At 43.4% G+C, this 23,905-nt stretch overlaps 1 protein-coding gene and 1 pseudogene across 1 annotated transcript in view; one reads left to right on the forward strand and one right to left on the reverse strand.

The window, feature by feature from the left end:
• Window positions 1-370: 370 nt before the first annotated feature.
• LOC139175311 (solute carrier family 22 member 6-A-like) lies at window positions 371-20,256 on the forward strand (annotated as a pseudogene).
• The window catches only part of DPF2 (double PHD fingers 2), a 110,146-nt gene continuing 93,579 nt past the window's right edge, over window positions 7,339-23,905 (reverse strand). Inside the window, exon 14 of the transcript XR_011560503.1 lies at window positions 7,339-7,431. The gene's annotated coding sequence lies outside the window, so the exon portion shown is untranslated. The remainder of the gene's footprint in view (window positions 7,432-23,905) is intronic.

Here is a 23,905-nt window from a genome sequence, read left to right on the forward strand (position 1 = left end):
GCATCCCCCGCGGAAATCGAGGGAACACTGTATTCCAACTGTGGCCTTACCAAGAAGCATCTACGTTTCCCCACAAGGAGCTGAGATCGGCTTCTTCCTTCTCCAAAACGAGAGCTGGCATTTTCCTTGGCAGCGTGTGGGGAGATATAGAGGACTGACCCATTGAGGAAAAATACAGCCAATTTTCAGTGTCCCTCCGCCATCTTGTTTATCTCTGCCTTGTGACGCAACACTAAGTTCATTTTCCAGTTCACTGGTTCTCTTATTCCATTAGTAACTACTCTGGCTGTGCGCACCGCTGGGGAGGAGATTTCCCTCGCAGTAACATTTTAACCAGCCCGGCTGAAGGTTTATATAAAGCCGGATGGGCTTCACCCCAAAGTGCCAGGGCCGAAAAAAGGCTAAAGGAGTAGAAAAGAATTGCCAAATTGCAGATCTGACTGGCCCCAAGGAGGCTGCCCATTGTTTTGCTAGCTATCCGATTATAAATTTCCAGAAACCGACCCCAACGTCTCGTCTCTCTCTGCGGCGCCATGACTTTTGCGGATATTTTGCACAATGTTGGCGGAATGGGCCGTTTCCAAAGGATGATGGTCAGCTTCCTGGCCCTCCCGCTCTTGATGCTGGCCAGTCACAATCTCTTGCAAAACTTCACCGCCGGCATCCCGCAACACCACTGCCAAATCCGCATCGCGTCCAACGTCACCCGTCGAGGCAACGGCAGCGTGGGGAATTTGGGCGCCGACCAGCTCCTCAGGATCTCCATCCCGACAGACGCGAACCGGCGGCCCGAGCAATGCCGGCGTTTCGCAGCCCCGCAGTGGCGCTTGCTGGACCCGAATGCGACTCTTAGCAACGAGACTGTGTTGGACACCGAAGGCTGTGAAGATGGATGGACTTACGACCGGAGCGTGTTCAGCAACACGATTGTCAGTGAGGTGAGAACGAAACTTGTGTTTCGATTTTAAGGGGATGAGAAAAGTTTAAATATCTTTGTCAGCGTTCCCAATATCCATCTTTGTTTAGCAAAGATGGGTGGACTTCAAATCCCAGAATTCCCTAGTCATCTTGCTTAAAGATGGATGGGCTTCAATTCCCAGAATTCCCCAGCCAGCATGCTTTAATAGGTCTGGGCTTCAACTCCCAGAATCCCCTATTTGGATGTTTTAAGATGGGTGGACGTCAACTCCCAGATTACCCAGTTGGATGCTTTAAGACAGGTGGACGTCAACTCCCAGAATCCCCCAGTCAGCATCCTTTAAGATGGGTGGACTTCAACTCCCAGAATCCCCCAGTTGGATGCTTTAAGATGGGTGGACTTCAACTCCCAGAATCCTCTAGCCAACCTGTTTAAAGATGAGTGGACTTCCACTCCCAGAGTCCTCCAGCCAACTTGTTTAAAGATGAGTGGACTTCCACTCCCAGAATCCCCCAGCCAGCATGCTTAAAGACGGGTGGACCAAGTCCCAGAATCCCCCAGCCAGCATTTCACGAGACCTCAAATCAGGTGGGACTTCAGATCTGCAAAAATTCTCAGCCGTTTTGGTTTTCTCTTCCCGGCAACCTTCCCTCCCCAAAATTATTTTCCAGTGGAATCTGGTGTGCGAATCTCGGTCCCTGAGACAAATGGCTCAATCCATTTACATGGCTGGCGTGTTGATTGGATCGCTCCTGATCGGGAATCTCTCGGACAGGTGAGCAGTGAGAGGCAGTGAAGTGTAGGGGTTAGTGTTTTGGAGTAAGGGTGAGTGTAATAGTGGTATGTGGGAGGCAGGCTTGTTATTGTTACATGCTGTTTTTTATCACTGTTGTTAGCCGCCCCGAGTCTGCGGAGAGGGGTGGCATACAAATCCAATAAATAAATAAAATTAAAATAAATGCTGCCAAGGGACCAGGCAGATAAGAGGCAGCTGAGCCCTCAGTTCCATAAAGGATGAGAAAGAGGTTCAGAAGAGACCCTCCCTAGTTTCTCAAGGTGTAAAGGGGTGGTGGGAAGAGACGCTAGATCTATGGAAAGAGTTTGGTGGTATGCAAGGATATTGGAGGAAGAGCTTGGATGTAGTAGCAAAGAGACCCTACCTAGGAAAATTAGATAAGAGGCAGCATAGGCCTCTGATGTATAACAGGCAGGGCAACAGAATCAGAAGGAAGGGACCCTCCCTAGTTTCTCAGGCTGCACAGGAGATAATGGGAGACATATAATTTCAGGTGTTTATTTTTCTGATGTAACTAATAGAATATTCCCCCTTCGGAAATTAGAATGGCCCTAACTCTACTGGCTTTTAAAAAGTTGGGTGTATAGAGCAGTGTTTTTCAACCAGTGTGCCGCGGCACACTAGTGTGCCATGAGACATGGTCAGGTGTGCCGTGAAACTCAGAGAGAGAAAGAAAATAAGAGAGAGAAAGAAAGAAAGAGAGAGAGAGAGAAAGAGAGAGAGAAAGAAAGAAAGAGAGAGAAAGAAAGAAAGCAAGAGAGAGAAAAAGAAAACAAGAGAGAGAGAAAGAGAACAAGAGAGAAAGAAAGCAAGAGAGAGCAAGAGGGAGAGAGAGGGAGGGAGGGAAGGTGGGAGAGAAAAAGACATAGAGGGAGGGAGGGAGGGAGGGAGAAAGAGCAAAAAAGAGAGGAAGGAAGGGAGAAAGAAAGAGGGATGGAGAGAGAAAAAAAAGAAGGGAGAGAAAGGGAGGGAGAGAGAAATAGAGCGAAAGGGAGGACATTTTTTTGTCCAAACTTTTTTTAGCCGCCACCCCCCCGCCCCACCCAATATGCCCCAGGGTTTTGTAAATGTAAAAAATGTGCCGTGGCTCAAAAAAGGTTGAAAATCACTAGTGTAGAGTTTTTGGGCCTGGGGCTCGGAATGTGTGAAGGGGACCCTTTACTTGGCTTTACTCCTGGTATTAGCTGATTACTCATCACAACTGCCGTTTATACTTATTGATTTAGTGGATATTTTTATGGTGTTAATTTTTTTTAAAACGTTCTTTCCGTTGATTTATAACTTTAGAATCGTAAGCCGCCCAGAGTCACTTGGTTGAGTTGGGCAGCTGTATATAGAATAGAATAGAATTTTATTGGCCAAGTGTGATTGGACACACAAGGAATTTGTCTTGGTGCATAAAAGAAAAAGAGACATTTGTCAAGAATCATGGGGTACAACACTTAATGATTGCCATAGGGGTCAAACAAGCAATGAAGAAACAATCAATATTAATAAAAATCTTAGGATACCAGCAACAAGTTACAGTCATACAGTGCTAAGTGGGAGGGAAAGGATGATAGGAAAGATGAGAAAAACTAGTAGAAACAGAAGTGCAGATTTAGTAAAAAGTCTGATAGTGCTGAGGGAATGATTTGTTTAGTAGAGTGATGGCGTTTGGGGAAAAAACTGTATATATATGTGTGTGTGTGTATGTGTGTATTTGTGTGTGTGCGCGCGTGTGTGTGTGTGTGACATGTTTTTGCTGAATTTGAAAATTAAGGGAGACTAAATATATATATTTGTTTTCATAGATTTTCACGGGTATATGTATGTAGATTGTTGTGAGTTCGGGTTTTCCCCCGTGTAATATTTTGAATATTTAATATTAATTGATATTAATATTTAATAATTTTGAATATTTAGAATATTAAAGGGGGAAAAAAACCAAACTCACAACAATCTACATATATATCATATGTGTGTGTGTGTGTTGTTACGTGAGTCACCCGGTTGTTAAGTGAATCGGACTCCCCCCTTTGACTTTGCTTGTCAGAAGTCACAAAAGGGGATCATGTGACCCCTGGACGCTGCGTCCGTTGTAAATATGAATCCCTTTCCAAACGTCCATTTAAAAAAAAAAAAAATCACATGACCTGTAACGGTCATGAGTGTGAAATCGATCCCGAGTCCCTTTTGAGAGCGCCGTTGTAACTATGAACGGTCACTAAATGAACTGTCGTGAAATGGAAGAGACAATGGACAATGGAAGAGAATGGAAGCAAAAACCACCCATTGCAGATCGAAACGTGGCCAAAACGTTTATGTTTCTTACAGGTTTGGCAGAAGATCGCTGATCATTTGGTGCTACCTGCAGATGGGGGTGGCCGGAGCCGGCACGGCCTTTGTGCCCAACTTCACCATTTATTGCGTCCTCCGTTTTTTATGCGGCATGGCAATGTCCGGCATTTCCCTCAACTCAGTTTCTCTCTGTGAGTCTCTTTCTCTCTCTCTCTCTCTCTCTCTCTTTCCCACCGTTCAAAGCCCCCAAGCCCTTGACTCTGTTTTGCAAAATGCAAAATTTCCTTTTCCCCCCCCCTTCCTCAATCTTTTGGGGGGGATCCGTGGCAGAGTACGAAAAGCAGCCGTTGTACTGTGGAACACCAGAAAATTACTCACTGCACCATAGTTCCCTCTAAGCTGAGCAGGGAGCAATCGCTCACTTAAAAATCATCATCAACTCAGAGTTTTCCAAACCTGCCCAGAAGCCGAGAGGGAAAGAGTGAGAGGGAAGGAGAGAGAGAGGAAGAGAGAGAAACAGATAGAAAAAAGAGAGGAAGGAAAAGAGAAAGAAAAAGAATGGGAGTAAGGAAGAGAGAAAGAAAATCAAAATCTAGTTTGAAACTAGCTCAACTATTTAAGTGGCATTTTGATATTGATAGAGTTGCCCTATTATGAGCTCACTGGTATAGACACACAGTACAGTATTTTATTTTGAAATTCTCGGAGGCAAAACAGGGTGGGTTTTTTATTTGTTTGTTTGTTTGTTTGTTTGTTTATTTAATATTTCTGTGCCGCCCAGCCCCAAAGGGACTGCCGCTCAGACACTATACTTTTCCGCCCACCCCCCCAAAAAATTAGAGGGAACACTGCACTGCACACATTACACACAGAGACAAGTATTCCCCCCCGCCTTGGACTATATGCAGAGATGAATAGGCTGACAAGGAAAATGAAAGATAAGGAAGATATTTTTTTTACGTTTTGTCTTTTTTTACAGGCATGGAGTGGATTCCTAGCAAATACCGGGCCATCGTTGGCACGATCAATGGTTACAGCTATACCACTGGGCAGTTTATCCTGGCTGGCGTGGCGTATCTCATCCGCGACTGGCGCTGGCTGCAGCTGACCGTCTCCCTCCCTTTCTTCATCTTCTTCCTCTACTCCTGGTAGGTCCCACTGGAAGCTTTCAAGCAGAGACTGGGCTGCCCTTTGTCAGAAATGTGTATGGGCAGTGAGGGTGAACATTTCACCATCACAAGTGTAGGGTCTCCTGCTTAGGCAAGGGGGACAGGCTGGACTAGATGACCTGCAAGGTCCCTTCCAACTCGGTTCTTTCTTTCTTTCTTTCTTTCCCTCTCTCTCTTCCTTCCTTCCTATCCATCCATTTATCCATCCATCTATCCAGTCTGTCTATCCATCCATCCGTCCATCCATCTATCTGGTCTATCTGTCTGCCCGTCTGTCCATCCATCCATCCATCCATTTATCTCTACCTGCCTGCCTGCCTGCCTGCCTGCCTGCCTGCCTGCCTGCCTGCCTGCCTGCCTGCCTGCCTGCCTGCCTGCCTGCCTGCCTGCCTGCCTGCCTGCCTGCCTGCCTGCCTGCCTGCCTGCCTGCCTGCCTGCCTGCCTGCCTGCCTGCCTGCCTGCCTGCCTGTCTATCTATCTATCTATCTATCTATCTGCAGGTTGGTAGTGCCAAAGCCCACTGCAACAACATAGCCAAGAAGGCTTCAAGAGTTGTAAACCTAATCCTACGTAGCTTCTGCTCTGGCAATCTCACACTACTTACCAGAGCTTACAAAACCTTTGCCAGACCCGTCCTTGAATACAGCTCATCTGTTTGGAACCCATATCGCATCTCAGACATCAACATCCTTGAAAATGTCCAAAGATACTTCACCAGAAGAGCCCTTCACTCCTCCACTCGAAACAGAAGACCCTATGAGACTAGACTTTCAATCCTGGGCCTAGAAAGTTTAGAACTAAGACGCCTTAAACAAGATCTAAGTATTGCCCACAATATCATATGCTGCAACATCCTGCCTGTCAGCGACTACTTCAGCTTCAACCACAACAACACAAGAGCACACAACAGATTTAAAGTTAATATTAACCGCTCCAAACTTGACTGTAAAAAATATGACTTCAGTAACCGAGTTGTCGAAGCGTGGAACTCATTACCGGACTCCATAGTGTCATCCCCAAACCCCCAGCACTTTACCCTTAGATTATCTACGGTTGACCTATCCAGATTCCTAAGAGGTCAGTAAGGGGCAAGTACAAGTGCACTAGAGTGCCTTCCGTCCCCTGTCCTATTGCTCTCCTATATCTCCTATACCTTTCTTCTATTCCTATATCTCTTCTTCTATTCTTTCATTGATATGTTCTATTACTATATGTTCTTTTCTATTATTTCATAGATATATTTTACTATGAGTATCTCCTCTATAACCTTCATCATGTATTGTACTATGTGTATATTGATATTTATTTATTTATTTATTTATTCAATTTTTATCCCGCCCTTCTCCTTAGATATATACCCACTAAAACCCTCATTGTGTATTGGACAAAATAAATAAATAAAAATAAATAATAAATATCTATTTTTAATTTAAGTTTCTATTTGTATGGCATTGATGGCATGAACTCTATGCTAAACCAGCTAAAATAACAATGGTTTAAATGGTTTATATATATTTTAAATATATTTATATTTGGCCTTTTATTGATTCTTTTTTTTTGCGCTTTATTTGCTTCCCAAGTTTCATTTCATTAAATGTATATGTTTATATTTTATTACGTGATCTTTATTTTTTTTATGTTTTAAACTCTCTTTTATTCTTTATATAATTTATGCTTTGTTTTATCGTTTATCTTTCTTTTATTTTTAATCCTCCCTACAATGTTCCTCCTTCTATTTTCCCCCACAACAGCAACAACCTGTGAAGTTGAGCTGAGAGAGAGTAATTGGCCCAATGACACCTAATTGGCTTTCATGGTTAAGGCGGGACTAGAACTCAACATCTCCTGCTGATTGGCCCAAAGTCATCCAACTGGCTTTCAGGGTTAAGGCGGGACTAGAACTAAATGTCTCCTGCCGATAGACCCAAAGCCATCCAACTGGCTTTCAGGGTTAAGGCGGGACTAGAACTCACTGTCTCCTGCTGATTGGCCCAATGAAACCCACCAGTTTCCATGCCTTACGCAGGATTAAAACTCACAACCAGATCTCTTTCAGAAGGTCCAGTTGCTTCTCCCTTGCAAATCCCCATCTCCCAATTCTCTGCCTTCCGAGGCCCAGCTGCAACCACTAGGTCTCAGGGCTATCTTAAGAGCTACAAAAAAATAAAAATCACCTTCTTGACTGCAGGCTTTTTGTCGAATCCGCCCGCTGGCTGGCCATTTTCGGGGAACCAGGAGAAGGCGGTGGAAGGGCTGAAGAAGGCGGCCTGGATTAACGGAAAGAAGGAAGAGGGGAATAAACTCAGCGTGGAGGTACGAGGCCCCGTTATTCCACCTGGATATTTTTAAATTTTTACTTTTGTGCAAAGTGCAATAAAACCTGGGATATTCCATATATTACAAAGGCTAGGGTGTGAATTTTTTAGGGGAGATAGCAATAACAATAGCATTTAGACGTATACCAGGGTGGCGCAGCAGGTAGAGTGCGGTACTGCAGGCTACTGAAGCTGACTGTAGATCTGTGGGTCAGCGTTCAAATCTCATCACCAGCTCAAGGTTGACTCAGCCTTCCATCTTCAATCCATCGGATTGCGGGGGCAATAGGCTGGCTCTGTTTAAAAAGTGCTATTGCTAACATGTTGTAAGCCGCCCTGAGTCTAAGGAGAAGGGCGGCATGAAAATCGAATAAATGAATTGAATAAATAAATGCCACTTCACAGTGGTTTACAGAATCAGCCTCTTGCCCCCAACAATCTGGCTCTTCATTTGACCCACCTCGGAAGGAGGGAAGGCTGAGTCAACCTTGAGCCAGTGGTGGGATTTGAACTGCTGAACTAGAATTAGCAGTTAGCAGAAGTAGCCTGCAGTGCTGCACTTTAACCACTGCGCCACCCCAACTCTTCTGGATGCAGAATCGAGAAGAGTAGAGATTGAAAAGGGGGTTAGCAACAGATTCTGTTTTTTAAAATTATTTTATGTCTCATACAAATACACAAATATACACCCCCTTAACCATTAATAAACATTTACCTTACTTTCCTAAAACTGATACATAAAATTTGATTGAGTTGCTTTTATATCCTTCCATACCCTTCCCTTATTCCCTAAACACCTTTCCCCTCCTTCCCTCTCTCCTTCTCTCCTTTCCACTTCCTTCCTTCCTTCTCTCCTTCCCCTTCCCTTCCCCCACTCCTCCCCTCAATCTCCCTTCCCACCATCTCTCCTACTCTTCTTTCCCCTTCCTTCCTTTCTTCCTCTGCTTTTTCTTTCTTCTTCCCCCTTCTCTCCTTTCCTCTTCCTTCTTTCTCCTTTTCCACTTCCTTCCTTCCTCCCTCCTCCTTCTCTCCTTCCCTTCCCCTACCCTCCCCTCTACCTCCCTTCCCACCCTCCCTCCCTACTCTTCTTCCCCTTCCTTCCTTCCTTTCTTCCTCTGCTTTTCCCTTTCTTCTTCCCCCTTCTCTTCTTTCCTCTTCCTTCTTTTCTCCTTTTCCACTTCCTTCCTTCCTCCTCTCCGTCCCCTTCCCTTCCCCCACTCCTCCCCTCTACCTCCCTTTCCACCTTCTCTCCCTACTCTTCTTTCCCCTTCCTTCCTTTCTTCCTCTGCTTTTTCCTTTCTTCTTCCCCTTTTCTCCTTTCCTCTTCCTTCTTTTCTCCTTTTCCACTTCCTTCCTTCCTCCTCTCCTCCTCCTCTCCTTCCCTTCCCCTACTCCTCCCCTCTACCTCCCTTTCCACCTTCTCTCCTACTCTTCTTTCCCCTTCCTTCCTTTCTTCCTCTGCTTTTTCCTTTCTTCTTCCCCTTCTCTCCTTTCCTCTTCCTTCTTTTCTCCTTTTCCACTTCCTTCCTTCCTCCTCTCCTCCTCCTCTCCTTCCCTTCCCCTACTCCTCCCCTCTACCTCCCTTCCCACCCTCCCTCCCTACTCTTCTTTCCCCTTCCTTCCTTCCTTTCTTCCTCTGCTTTTCCCTTTCTTCTTCCCCCTTCTCTTCTTTCCTCTTCCTTCTTTTCTCCTTTTCCACTTCCTTCCTTCCTCCTCTCCTTCCCTTCCCTTCCCCCACTCCTCCCCTCTACCTCCCTTTCCACCTTCTCTCCCTACTCTTCTTTCCTTCCTTCCTCTCCTTTTCCACTTTCTTCCTTCCTTCCTCTCTCCTTCCTCTCTTCTTCCCTCCTTTCCTTTCTTATCCTTAGATTCTGCTTTTCCATACGACAGTCTCCAACAGGGAATTTACTTTGAGATGGGGCAACCGAAAGAGGCAATTCATCTCTCCCCCCCCCCCCCCCGTTTCCTTGTTCTTGGGTGGACAAATCTTGCACCACTGACCCGTTCTCTTTTCCGTCCCCCACAGGTTTTGAAAAGCAGCATGCGGGAAGAGGGTTCTTCCACCAAATCCAGGCACAGTATGGCCGATCTGGTACGGACGCCGGGAATGCGTAGAATTTCCTTTGGCGTCAGCTTCATTTGGTAAGAAACGTGGCTCGCTGCTCTTTTTCCCGGAACCGCGGTTTCTTTTCTGCCAACCGGGTTATTCTAGACTGGGAGTAGGGCGTCCAAAAGAGGCTGAGTCCCTAATATTTTTTTTAATATAATTTTTTAATTGATTTTTATAACAATGGAACATGCGCACAACATATAGCAATGTGCTCAGTGTTCAAAGTGCCCTCCCACCAGACAACATTCACACCCCTCCACCAAAATGGGGGCATATTTTCTATATATTATTTATTTATTTATTTATTTATTTATTTTTATTTATTCATTCATTCATTCATTCATTCATTCATTCATTCATTCATTTATTATTATTATTATTATTTATTGGATTTGTATGCCGCCCCTCTCCACAGACTCGGGGCGGCTAACAACAGTGATAAAAAACCAGCATGTAACAATCCAATACTAAACAACTAAAAAAAACCTTATTATAAAACCAAACATACATACAAACATACCATGCGTAAATTGTAAGGCCTAGGGGGAAGGAATATCTCAGTCCCCCCATGCCTGACGGCAGAGGTGGGTTTTAAGAAGCTTACGAAAGGCAAGGAGGGTGGGGGCAATTCTAATCTCTGGGGGGGAATTGGTTCCAAAGGGCCGGGACCGCCACAGAGAAGGCTCTTCCCCTGGGTCCCGCCAAACGACATTGTTTAGTTGACGGGACCCAGAGAAGGCCCACTCTGTGTGACCTAACTGGTCGCTGGGATTCGTGCAGCAGAAGGCGGTCCCTGAGATATTCTGGTCCAGTGCCATGAAGGGCTTTATAGGTCATAACCAACACTTTGAATTGTGACCGGAAATTGTTTGGCAATCAATGCCGACTGCGGAGTGTTGGTGTGACATGGGCATATTTAGGGAAGCCCATGATTGCTCTCGCAGCTGCATTCTGCACGATCTGAAGTTTCCGAACACTTTTCCAAGGTAGCCCCATGTAGAGAGCGTTACCATTTTAACTCGAGAGCAGTATATCAATTTACATATTATAAAGTAATTCTAATTCATTCTTAAAAAAAAAAAAAAAGTTATTAGATATATACATTAAAAAAGAAGAACAAAAGCAATACATATATTATACATGATCACAGATGTAATCAACATATCTGGCGGAAGGTAGGAGGAGGACGAAATGAGAGAGAGCAAATAGAGGGGAAGGGAAGAGAGAGAAAGAAAAAGTAGTAAGGGAGAGAGAGGAGGGAAGGAGAGAAGAGAAAGAGGAGAAAAGAAAAAAAGAAAAAAGAAAGGGGATAAAAAAGTAAAAAGAAAGGGATAAAAGGAGAAAGAAGAAGAAAGAGACCAGCGTTGATGTTGGGGCTTCAATACTATACAGCCTATAGTTCAAATACTGTATGTAGGTGGTATAAATTTCCCTTTGGTTTTAATTGTACACAATGGCGTATTAAGGGTTTATTCTTTATTGCTTGGTCTCAAATTCTACTGACCACTTACCTTGTCCCATCGTCCCATCAGTTCCCGGAGATTAGTTTCATTGGCCGAATTCATCCTATTTTATTTATTTGTTTGTTTGTTTGTTTGTTTGTTTTGTCCAATACACAATGAGGGTTTTAGTGGGTATATATCTATATACACATAGTAAAATACATGATGAAGGTTATAGAGGAGATACTCATAGTAAAATATATTTAAGAGATAATAGAAAAGAAGATAATGTAATAGAACATATCAATGAAAGAATAGAAGAAGAGATATAGGAATAGAAGAAAGGTATAGGAGATATAGGAGAGCAATAGGACAGGGGACGGAAGGCACTCTAGTGCACTTGTACTCGCCCCTTACTGACCTCTTAGGAATCTGGATAGGTCAACCGTAGGTAATCTAAGGGTAAAGTGTTGGGGGTTTGGGGATGACACTACGGAGTCCGGTAATGAGTTCCACGCTTCGACAACTCGGTTACTGAAGTCATATTTTTTACAGCCAAATTTGGAGCAGTTAATATTAAGTTTAAATCTGTTGTGTGCTCTTGTGTTGCTGTGGTTGAAGCTGAAGTAGTCGCCGACAGGCAGGACGTTGCAGCATATGATCTTGTGGGCAATACTTAGATCTTGTTTAAGGCGTCTTAGTTCTAAACTTTCTAGGCCCAGGATTGAAAGTCTAGTCTCGTAGGGTCTTCTGTTTCGAGTGGAGGAGTGAAGGGCTCTTCTGGTGAAGTATCTTTGGACATTTTCAAGGGTGTTAATGTCTGAGATGCGATATGGGTTCCAAACAGATGAGCTGTATTCAAGGATGGGTCCTCTTACCCATAATCTCAAATTGAATATGATCCACCACGTACCGATACCAATTTTGTATTGTCCATTTTGTCGCATCCTTCCAGCCTAGGAAGCCTGAGCGCTTTCTATCGCTGCTTCTTTTATTTCTCTAAATTCTCCCATCTCTTTCCTCTTAACTAATACGGCCATTTCTTTTTGCAATCGTCCATCGTATGTTTAACATCCTATTAGTATCCTCTTGCACTTATTTCCAAAAGTTCTGCACTACCAGACAGGCTGAGTCCCTAATATAAGAACAACCAAGATGTTTATATGGAGATTCTCAGTCCTCCAGGTTGAGGTTTACCCATAAGTGCTTTTTTTTTTAATACAAGAGGCAATTGGACATTGTTTTTTCTTTCTTTTCGCTCTTCCTTCAAAAAGCTTCTTCCGCTCTGACTGAATGGTGAGGGATGGAAGGATTGATGCTCCTTGCAGGCAGCTGGTCCCTTGCATCCTTTTTAGAGGGGCATCGAGGCCACTTGGAGGTTTTATCCGTGTCCTCAGGATCACCTGAGTGGTGCAAATAATCCCTGTAGTCTGCATTTTTTTCTCCTCTATGTTCTGATCTCCGTCTAAGGCCACTGGTAATTGGAATAAAGGAATTCTAAACGCATATATTTGTATAATACCACACCATCTTTATTTTTCTTTCCTTTGTTCCACACTGAATCATCTCGGCACGCAGCTCTAACCTCTTATCTTAAACTTCGGCATGCAAGGCAACATCAAAATCATTAACACATTCCACAAGTCATTCTAAGATTTATGGCTAGTCAGAATTAGCCCAGAGTCGTAAAAACTGCAATTAACAGCACACAAGGCATGCTTACATTCAGAGCTGCTTGAAAAAACCCTCCATATTTCTAAGCGGCAGATTGACAACTCAACTCTTATCTTCCGACGACACCCGGACGTGACGAATTAATTACTCAATTAATTAACCCGTTCCTCTGCTTAATATTTCTTCCCTGACACTCGCTCTCTTCGTCTCTGCAAGTGTCTGAAATAAGGATTTATCCATCTAGCATCTGCTTCTCCTTCACTTGAATCTGAACCCATAGAAACGTCCTGTGGTTGGTCTCCTACTTCTTCTGCCTCTAAATCAGGCCCTACCACTAATTCATAACCAATTTCTGAATCAGAATCTGAAAAATCCCCAAACTGAAGAGGAGTATACACAACACTTTGGAAATCCATTCCTCCTCCCACACCGTTCCAAGCTTTCCGATCCTTTCCTCCCATTCTAGGTTTGCCACCAGCTTCGCTTATTATGGGCTGGCCATGGACCTGCAGAATTTCAATTTCAACATCTACCTGGCCCAGCTGGTGTTTGGGGCCGTCGACATTCCTTCCAAGTTCATCTCAGTGATAACCATCATGTACGTGGGGCGGAGGTTCTCCCAAGCGCTCTCGCTGGTCATGGCTGGACTGTGCATCTTGGCCAACATCTTCGTGCCGCAAGGTAAGGAGGCCACCAGGAATGGACGGATTGACTTCCCGACTGTGTGACTTGGTGGTGGGTTGCTAGCGGTTCGCCACAAATTGGACGAACCTATAGTGGTGGCAAGAGGCTCCGCCCACCTGCTCAGATGTCTCTGCACATGTGCAGAAGTGCTGCGCATGCGTTCCTGATACCAGACCGCTAACAAAGGTAATTGAAACCCACTACGAGACCGCCTTCTAACATCGAGACCAGTCAACCAATGGAACAGCTTGCCACCAGATGTTGTGGGTGCTCCGTCGCTGGAGGCTTTTAAGAAGAGGTTGTTCAAAATGAATTTAACAAACAGGCATAGGATCAAGATCGCGTGAAGCATTAGTACCGCTTTATAAAACCCTACCAAGAGCCCCACCTGGAATTACCGTAACCAATTTTGGTCTCCATATTACAAAAAAGATCTTGAGACCTTGGGGGAAAAAGTGTAGAGAAGAGCAACTAAGATGATCAAAGTTCTGGAGGCTAAAACCTACGAAGAACGGTTGCAGGAACTGGGTTTGGCCAATTTAGAGGAAAGAAGAATTAGGGGTGACATGATAGCAGAATTTTGCTGCCCCAAAGAAGAGGGGTTCAAATTATTCTCCAAAGCACCGGAGGGCAGGACAGGAAACAATAGTGGGAAACTGACCAAAGAGAGAAGCAACATGGAATTAAGGGGAAACCTCCTAACAGTGAGGACAATTAACCAGTGGAACTGCTCGCCACCAGAAAACCGTGGGTTTTCCATCAATGGAGGTTTTTAAGATCAGTCACTTGTCTGAGATGGTATAGGTTCTCTAGCTTGATGGTTCTCTAGCTAGAAGACCTTTCAAGTCCCTTCCAGCTCTATTCTATTCTAATTTTCCAAGCTAGAGACTATCAAAACGGAGACATTTACCATTTCCAAAGGCAGTTCCTCATTTTTGAGGTTACCCGTTTAGAGCCAAAAGCAGAATTTTTAAAAACTCTCTCCCACCAATTCACTTTATTCTAGTGCAAAAAAAAATATTGTTCTTTCCTGAAACCAAAGCAGATGTTTGAATTTCTTTTGTCTCTATAGATTTGAGCGCTCTGAGGATGGTTTTTGCCGTCGTCGGCAAGGGGTCTTTGGCGGCTTCGTTCAATTGTGCCTACATCTTTTCTGGAGAACTTTTCCCAACCATAATCCGGTGAGTAAAAGCCCGGGGCATCAGTCTTCTCTCCAAAGCACCTGAGGGCAGGAGGAGGCGTAATGGATGGAAATATTTCAAGGAGAACTCCAACTTAGAACTAAGAAGAAATTTCCTGATGGTGAGAACAATTAATCAGGGTAGGAATTGGATTTGTGTCCAGGATGCGAGGGGTCTGTAGATATCTTCACGGCTCTTTTTTTGACTCGTGCAGTAAATAGATCCTCAATGGAAGGCAGATTGGCAGTAATTGCTTTTTCTGCAGTTCTGATTATCCTCTGAAGTCTGCGTTGGTCTTGTTGGGTTGTAGAACTAAACCAAACAGCTATTGCGGTGGTCAATGACAGACTCAATCATTCCTCAGTAAAACTGCATCAGTTTATTAGAGCAATAAAAATAGCATTTAGACTTATATATCACTTCATAGTGCTTTTATAGCCTTCTCTAAGTGGTTTACAGAGTCAGCCTCTTGCCTTCAATAAGCCAGGTCCTCATTTTACCCACTTTGGAAGGAAGAAAGGCTGATGGGGAGATTTGAACAGCTGAACTACAACCTTGAGCTGGTGGGGAGATTTGAACAGCTGAACTACAGCTAGCAGTTAGCTGATGTAGCCTGCAGTGCTGCACTCTAACCACTGTTCCACCCCAGCTCTAACATGTCCAGGAAGAAGGGGGGGGGCAGAGTCATAAGGGCACATAACCTACATGAGCTCAGTTCTGACTGCATCGGGATATTGCCGAAAGGTTGCTCCTAATAAATGGCTACATTTCTTTTGATGCTTGGCTCGTGGCTCATGAATCAATTAGGGCATCTTTCGGAAATTTTCACAATGGGATTGCACCCACCAGGCATAAAAGCGGGGCAAAAGCTTTGATGGCAGAGTTTAGTTTTGTTTTATAGATGTTTTAATGTGTTAGTTTATTTATTGTTTTTATTTTTTAAAATATTTTGAAGTATGTAACAAATAAAGTCTAGATTTTACAATTGGGGGGGGGGATATAACCTGAATGATAAATCATTGAAGTATATATGAAATTATTTTGTTAATAGCAAAAGGCATGTACTAATTTATATATTTGAGACAAATTATAGTTTGGTGCAGGGGTAGGCAAAGTTGGCTCTTCTATGACTTGTGGACTTCTACCACAGTGTTTTTCAACTAGTGTGCCGCGAGACATGGTCAGGTGTGCCGCGAAGTGAAGCTCAGAGGGGGGAAGGAGGGCGAGAGAAAGACATAGAGGGAGGGAAGGAGGGAGAGAGAAAGATAGCAAAAAAGAGAGGGAAGAAGGAAGAGAGAAAGAGAGAAAGAAAGAGGGATGGAGAGAGAAATAGAGCGAAAGGGAGGAAGAGATTTTTTTTGTCCAAACTTTTTTTAGCTCCCCCCCCTTAATGTTCCCCAGGTTTTTGTAAATGTGAATAATGTGCCGCAGCTCAAAAAAGGTTGGGAAACACTGTTCTACCAGAATACTAGCTCAGAAATTCTGGGAGTTGCAATCCACATGTCATAGACAAGCCAACTTTGCCTATCCCTGGTCTAGTGTATAATCCGTGTTTTTAATGCTTATATATGAATATTATTATTATTTTAACTTTCTTTCATTTTCTTTTGTACTTATTTTTGTGTTTTCTTTTTAAAAGTGGAAAATTAATAAAGATTATTTAAAAAGACAAAGAGCCAGGATGACGCAATAGTTATAGAGTGCAGCACTGCAGACTACCTCAGCTAACTCCTAGCTGTGGTTCAGCAGTTCAAATCTCACCACCGGCTCAAGATTGACTCAGCCTTCCACCCGTCCCAAGTGGGTCAAATGAGAACCCAGATTGTTGGGGGCAAGAGGCTGACTCTGTAAACCACTTAATAGGAGGCTGTAAAAGCACTATGAAGCGGTATATAAGTCTAAATGTTATTGCTAATACTATGCTATCTAATGCTGCACCTGATCCCCTCCCGAAGGAGATGGAAGAGCCAAGTCAGTCCGGATTCAAAGGGGGCAACAGAAGTTTAATGCTTCCTTTCCCACCCAACAGGCAATCTGGAATGGGCTTGGGGGGGACCATGGCTCGGATCGGGAGCATGGCGGCCCCCTTGGTGAGGATGAGCGGGGAGTTTTTCCCATCGCTGCCCTTGATCATCTACGGGGCAGCCCCCATCCTGTCTGGCATCGTCACCTGCTTCCTCCCGGAGACGCTTAATGTGCCATTGCCCGAGACGATCGAACAAGTCGAAAGGAGGTGGGTACCGAATGCGTTTCTCTTATTGTGGGAAAGCTCCTGGGGGTGGGGGAAAGAAGGGGTTGGGGCTCCCCAGATAGGAAGGGGTGAGTTTGGGGGAGAGGAGAAAGGGGGGGTGGGCACATCAGGGATGGAAGCTGTGCTGGGTCGGTGGGTGGATTCTTTTCCTTTTTTCCCAGTATGATACCCTCCCTCCCTCCCTCTCTCCTCCTCCTCCTCCTCCTCCTCCTCCTCCTCCTCCTCTTCTTCTTCTTCTTCTTCTTATTATTATTATTATTATTATGTCAATACAACACAGCAAACGAGATCACTATGCTGGATTTCGTATTTCATCACCAGTCGGGCGCTTCCCAAGCACCTAGGACTGCGTGATGTAGCGGCGAATTATGTTTGCCAATCCCAGTAAAGTGGCCTTTTGCAATTGACAGATGGAGATTTTGTCAATTCCCATGGTTTTCAAATGTCCACTGAGATCCTTTGGCACTGCGCCCAGCGTGCCAAGTACCACTGGGACCACTTTCACTGGCTTATGCAGAGTTATTATTATTATTATTATTATTATTATTATTATTATTATTATTATTATTATGTCAATACAACACAGCAAACGAGATCACTATGCTGGATTTCGTATTTCATCACCAGTCGGGCGCTTCCCAAGCACCTAGGACTGCGTGATGTAGCGGCGAATTATGTGTGCCGATCCCAGTAAAGCGGCCTTTTGCAATTGACAGATGGAGATTTTGTCAATTCCGATGGTTTTCAAATGTCCACTGAGATCCTTTGGCACTGCGCCCAGCGTGCCAAGTACCACTGGGACCACTTTCACTAGCTTATGCCAGAGTCGTTGCAGCTCGATTTTTATTTATTTTATTTATTTATTATTTAGATTTGTATGCCGCCCCTCTCCGCAGACTCGGGGCGGCTCACAACAAAGTGAAAAACAATTTACAACAAATCTAAATTACTGTTTAAAAATATTTTAAAAACCCCATTTCTAAACAAACATACATCCAGACATACCATTCATAAATTGTATATGCCCGGAGGAGATGTCTCAGTTCCCCCATGCCTGACGACAAAGGTGGGTCTTAAGGAGCTTACGGAAGGCAAGGAGAGTAGGGGCAGTTCTAATCTCCGGGGGGAGTTGGTTCCAGAGGGCCGGGACCGCCACAGAGAAGGCTCTTCCCCTGGGGCCCGCCAACCGACATTGTTTAGTTGACGGGACCCGGAGAAGGCCAACTCTGTGGGACCTAATCGGTCACTGGGATTCGTGCGGCAGCAGGCGGTCTCGGAGATATTCTGGTCCAGTGCTATGAAGGGCTTTAAAGGTCATAACCAACACTTTTAGCTCTTCGTATTTCACTAATTTCTCTAGCTGCTTCTCCTCAATTCTGCTGTCTCCTGGGATTGCGATGTCGATGATCCATACTTTCTTTTTCTCCACGATCACAATGTCTGGTGTGCTATGCTTCAGAATTCGGTCAGTCTGAAGTCTGAAGTCCCACAGGAGTTTTGCTTGCTCATTTTCGACCACTTTTTCGGGCTTATGATCCCACCAGTTCTTTGCTACTGGTAAATGGTAGTTCCGGCACAAGTTCCAGTGGATCATCTGTGCCACAGCATCATGTCTATGCTTGTAGTCAGTCTGTGAGATCTTTTTGCAGCAGCTGAGTATGTGATCAATTGTTTCATCTGTTTCTTTACCATCATCTTTATTATTACTACTACTACTACTACTACTACTACTATTATTATCATTATTATTATTACAGATCAAAACCCAACAAAGAAGACGAACTGCAACTGAAGGTTCTCCTCACCTCGGACAAATTTGAGCACCTCAAAGACGGACGGTAAAGGGTGAAAATGAGACCCTCCTCGCCCCCCTACCATCATCTTAGTATCCTATTCCTGATCACCAGGACCAAGTGCTCTTTTTCTGGGACATCTCACGGAGTTACCCACGAGACCTCATCAGAAGAAACCTCTGAATGAGGAGACGGGTTGGACATTAAACTTTTGAATGACGTTGAAGGAAGTACAATCATGGCTTAGAAACACACGATTTGCACATCGGAGGAAAAACGATAGCCAACCTCTGCTGATCATAAAGGAATATACTTCTTCAGTCTTTATTTTAATTCTTCCCCCCCCCTCCCTATCCATTTAAACGAGACTTGAAGGATACTTATATGCCTGTAAAGTGAGACCCGTTATCCTTTAAAAATAATGAAATGAAAATTCTGGACTACAGATGCAGAAATCGGGCAGACGTGCTGCGATAGGGCTTCGCCCACGATACAACTTGTGGCATAGCAAGGATCAGTTTCACATGTGTGCTAAACTCTAGTTGTTGTCCCACGCAAGCAAATTTTGCAGGTCATGTTTACGTCGCTTCTATTACACAAAAAAGAGTCCATTCCCCACCCACCACCCTCTTTTCCACGTGCCCCAACCAACATTGAAAACAGGAATACACTCCGTTACGGATTCACACAATCCCAGCGAATCGTAAATGGATCAAGCAGGACGGGGTTGATGATTCCCCAAATCGAAGTAGAGGAACAAGCAATGGAGGAGAGGATGGGTCGGTTTGTCACTGAGCCAGTCCAGGGTTTGTGTGAATCCAACCAACTTGGGTATTATTTGGGTTGGGCCTGAAACAAAGCAAGAGGTTTGATCAGCCACAAGCTGGGGGGGGAAATGAATGTGTGATTTATGGGCTTTGATGATTAGACAAGATAGATTATAGAAACAAGAAAATCGATGTAACTTTACAGAGGTCAATTTATAATTGTATTTATAAAGAATATTGGAAGCATATTTATAACTTTTTAAATTCCTCTTCTATTCTTCTATTCTTTTTCTTCCCTTTCAGCTTCCTCTCTTCTGGTTTGCTTTTACCATTTTTCCTTTATTTGAGTTTTCTCTTTGATTTTTCTTATTTTTCTTTCTCGCACTCTCAGCTTTCTGATTTTTTTTCCCCTTTTCTATTTTTCTTTTACCTTTTTCCCTTTTTCAACGCTTTTGTCCTTGCTTTCTTTTCAATTTTCCTTCCTTATTTTATATCAGTTTATAATATGGTAGTTTTTATCCTTCTCTTTAAGAGGTATAATAAACATTATATATTTAAAATATATATCAGCAAAACATTGTTAGGGAGCCTGCCAACAATGGGCACAGCGTCTGTGATGCCTACTTTTGAATTTTGCATATATACAACTACAGCAATCTGTACTTTTATTTTGTTTGTTTTTTTACACTTATATTCTGCTTTTGAATTTTGCATATACAGTATAGGAAAGCAGGCATCTGTACTTCCTTTTTCTTTCCTTCTTTTACACTTATATTCTGCCACTGGGCACCACGTTTACAATTCTCTCTGTGTGGTCTGTATTTGTGAACATTCAGGCACAGGGTGCCTTAATAAATTGACTAGTCCTCAACCTGTATGAGATTCCAGATGTTGTTCTTACATTCTTTGCTAAAAAAAATGGAAAATCCCATTTGAAATGGTCCCAGATATTGTTTGTTTGATTTGTCTTGGTCGCCATAACGTAAAATAGATATTGTGATGCTAGAAAGAGTGCAGAGAAGAGGAAGTAGGATAATTAGAAGACTGGAGACTAAAACATATGATGAACAGTTGCAGGAACTGGGTATGTCTAGTTTAAGTCCTTTAGAAGGATCAAAACGATTTACAAATCGATGAAAGAGAAATGAAAGAAATAGTAGAAAACATATAAAACTAAGAATACAAGAGTTAGAGAGATGAGAAGGAAAATTTTACGTAAATGGTACTATACACCAGCACAACTTTCACACTTCCAGAGGAAAGGGAAAGGTAATTGTTGGCATGGTTGCCAAAAGAAAGGAATCTTTATGCATATGTTCTGGGAGTGTGTCGAAGTTCAGAAATTTTGGAAGGAAGTGCAGAATGAAATAAATAAATAAAAATTATTTATTGGATTTGTATGCCGCCCCTCTCCGTGGACTCGGGGCGGCTAACAACAGTGACAAAAAACAGAATGTAAAAATCCAATACTACAACAGCTAAAAACCCTTGTTATAAAACCAATCATCCATACAAACATATCATGCATAAATTGTAGAAGCCTAGGGGGAAAGATTATCTTAGTTCCCCCATGCCTGACGGCAGAGGTGGGTTTTGAGGAGCTTACGAAAGGCAAGGAGGGTGGGGGCTATTCTAATCTCTGGGGGGAGTTGGTTCCAGAGGGTCGGGGCCGCCACAGAGAAGGCTCTTCCCCTGGGTCCCACCAATCGACACTGTTTAGTTGACGGGACCCGGAGAAGGCCCACTCTGTGGGACCTAACTGGTCGCTGGGATTCGTGCGGCAGAAGGCGGTCCCTGTTAATGTTAAATGTTAAATATTAAGTGGATAATTACAAAAGAAATAGCGATATTAGTTAAACAAAGAGAATTAAGAGACTTCAAAGAAATAAAAAACTGCAGCGGTAGTGGTATTGGGTTGGAAAGAGTCTAAAAAATGGACATTACAGAATTGGTACTGGTACATGGTGGATCACATTCATTTTGAAATCATGGAAATAAGATTAAACAATTCCGATGAAAATAAATTGGAGAAGCTGATGGTACAATGGAATAAGGTGAAAGATTATATGTTGAGTAGAATATGTGACGAAAATGTGAAAAATAAACTCCAATCACTCTTTGAATAGTAAACAAATGCAAATTAGAGCTAAGGAAATAAAAGAACATAAACTAATAAATATTTGAACCTCCCGCAATTGGTGGTGGTGGGCACTGTGCACTGTTTTATGTTTGTTTTATTTACTTACTTACTTACTTACTTACTTACTTACTTACTTACTTACTTACTTACTTACTTACTTACTTATTTATTGGATTTGTATGCCGCCCCTCTCCGCAGACTCGGGGCAGCTAACAACAGTAATAAAAAACATCATGTAAATCCAATACTAAAAACTACTCAAAAACCCTTATTGTAAAACTAAACATCCATACAAAAAACAAACATACCATGCATAAATTGTAAAGGTCTAGGGGGAAAGAATATCTCAGTTCCCCCCATGCCTGACGGCACAGGTGGGTTTTAAGGAGCTTACGAAAGGCAAGGAGGGTGGGGGCTATTCTAATCTCCAGGGGGAGTTGATTCCAGAGGGCCGGGGCTGCCACAGAGAAGGCTTTTCCCCTGGGCCCCGCCAAGCGACATTGTTTTGTTGACGGGACCCGGAGAAGGCCCACTCTGTGGGACCTAACCGGTCGCTGGGATTTGTGTGGCATTTCAAATGTGCAAAACCAATAAAATTTAAAAAAAAAAAAAAAGTCCTTTAGAAGGACTAGGGGAGACAGGATAGCAGTCTTCCAATATTTGAGGGGCTGCCACAGAGAGGTTTTGGGCTGTTCTTCATAGCATGTGAAAGCAGGACAAAAAATGACCGGTAGAAGATCATTGAAGAGAGAAAACCAACAAACAAGCTTAGTAGTTTAAAGCAAGTAATTGTGAGAGGTACCTTGGAGTCCTAGTGGACAACCGTTAAAATATGAGCCAGCAACCAAAAAAAAGTCAACACAATCCTAGGTTGCATAAAGAGAGGGAAAGAATCAAGACCACGTGAAGTGTTACTGGTAGTAGTACCATTTCACAAAGCCTTAGTACAGCCACATATGAAATACTGCATCTAGCTTTGGTCGCCACAATATACACTGCTCAAAAAAATAAAGGGAACACTGAAAGAACACATCCGAGATAATAATAATAATAATAATAATAATAATAATAATAATAATAATAATTTATTAGATTTGTATGCCGCCCCTCTCCGAAGACTCGGGACGGCTCACAACGATAAAAAACAATATTATAATGGCACAAATCTAATATTAAAAAAACCCTAAAAACCCTATCATAATGAAAAACCAAACAGCACATACATACCAAACATAAATTATAATAAGCCTGGGGGGGAAGATGTCTCAAATCCCCCATGCCTGGCGGTATAGATGGGTCTTAAGTAGTTTACGAAAGACAAGGAGGGTGGGAGCAGTTCTAATCTCCGGGGGGAGTTGATTCCAGAGGGTCGGGGCTGCCACAGAGAAGGCTCTTCCCCTGGGGCCCGCCAGACGATATTGTTTAGTTGACGGGACCCGGAGAAGGCCAAATCTGTGGTACCTTATCGGCCGCTGGGATTCGTGCGGTAGCAGACAGTTCCGGAGGTACTCTGGTCCAATGCCATGTAGGGCTTTAAAGGTCATGACCAACACTTTGAATTGTGACCGGAAACTGATCGGCAGCCAATGCAGGCCACGGAGTGTTGTAGAAACGTGGGCGAATCTGGGAAGCCCCACGATGGCTCTCGCGGCCGTTCTGAATGAATGAAATATTCTCATTGAATACTTTGTTCTGTACAAAGTTGAATGTGCACAACAGAATGTGAAATTGATTGATTGTCAATCAGTGTTGCTTCCTAAGTGGTCAGTTTGATTTCACAGAAGTTTAATTATATTATGTTGAGCAGTGTATATAAAAAGACATCGAGACTCTAGAAGGAGTGTAGAGAAGAGCAACCAAGATGATTAGGGGACTGGAGGATAAAACATATGAAGAACGGTTGCAGGAACTAATCTGATGGGAAGAATGATTAGGGGAGACGTGATAGCAGCGTTCCAATATTTGAGGGGCTGCCACAAAGAAGAGGGAGTCAAGCTATTCTGAAGCAATGGATGGAAATTAATCAAGGAGAGAAGCAAGGGGTGACCTGATAGCACTATTCCAATATCTAAGGGACTGTCAAGATAAGAGAGGGTTGGATTACTATCTAAAGCCTCTGAGGGTAGAAGGAGGACCAACTGATGGAAACTCATCAAAGAGAGAAGCAACTTAGAATTAAGGAGACATTTCCTGACAGTTAGAATAATTAAGCAGTGGAAAGGCTTGCCTCCAGAAGTTGTCGATGGATCGAAACCATCCTCTGCTACCATGTCGCGATTAGAATCAATTAGGTACAGCCCGCGTGAGCTGAAATGAGACTAACCGTGGAGGTCGTGGAATAAGCTGTGAGGAAATCTTCAAAACAAAGTTACTTTTATTAATAA

This window comes from Erythrolamprus reginae, chromosome 13, assembly GCF_031021105.1.
Source record: "Erythrolamprus reginae isolate rEryReg1 chromosome 13, rEryReg1.hap1, whole genome shotgun sequence".
Taxonomy (NCBI): Eukaryota; Metazoa; Chordata; class Lepidosauria; order Squamata; family Dipsadidae; genus Erythrolamprus; species Erythrolamprus reginae.